Consider the following 742-nt stretch of genomic DNA (forward strand, 5'->3'; position numbering starts at 1 on the left):
CGCGCGGGGGGCAAAAGGGGGCGCTGCTCAAGGATTTGCGCGGACGGGCGACGCGCGGGGTGGATCGAGGATCGTGGGGCGAAAGCGAGGCGGGCCGGGCGGTCGGGAGCTCACCGCAAAGGTTTCGCCGCAGAGTGCGATCAAACGCCGGGCCGGGCCCCGTGACAGGCGACGCCTCGGCGTTGCGTTGCGGTGGACCCGCCCCGCTCCGCTCAGACATCTGCGCTGCGTTACTATTACTGTTATTGCTGGCCGTGCGTGTGCCGCGCGGAGCCCTTTCCTTCTCCTCTCCCTCAAGGAGAGTGCCTTGTGCTGCCCGCCCTGTCGGGGGATGGGGACGGGGCGGCCGGACCCAGGCCGACACAGGCGAACAATGCGCATCGGGAGAAAAATGTACTGCGTGGCCAGATAGGAGAGGGTGTGTCAGAAAGAGAGAGAGGGCGAGAGACAGAAAGAAAGAAAGAAAGAAAGAGCGACACTGCTGCCAGGGCGTAAAGGGGGAAGGTACTTCTGCGGAGAAAGTAGGGAAGAGAGGAGGAACAGGCTTAGCCGGGTGGCAGGGGCCCGTGGGGATGGGAGAGGGAGAGGTTTGCGAGGTGTTGGGATCACAGGGCCACCCCAGCGCTCGGTGGGGTCGGATGGCGACCTGGGGGTGGATGTGGGTGGGGGGTACCGCGTTAGTTTGTACACGTCAACCCTCCGAGGCTGTTCCGTTCCGCCGCGCCGAGAGAGAGAGAGGGAG

General features: G+C 65.1%; 1 protein-coding gene across 2 annotated transcripts in view; it reads right to left on the minus strand.

Annotated features, from left to right (window-relative positions):
• LOC127749356 (uncharacterized) overlaps window positions 1-742 on the minus strand; it is a 50,841-nt gene that overhangs the window by 9,258 nt on the left and 40,841 nt on the right. The gene's annotated exons all lie outside the window — the stretch shown is intronic.

This window comes from Frankliniella occidentalis, unplaced genomic scaffold (assembly GCF_000697945.3).
Source record: "Frankliniella occidentalis isolate FOCC.00 unplaced genomic scaffold, Focc_3.1 Scaffold49, whole genome shotgun sequence".
Lineage (NCBI taxonomy): Eukaryota > Metazoa > Arthropoda > Insecta > Thysanoptera > Thripidae > Frankliniella > Frankliniella occidentalis.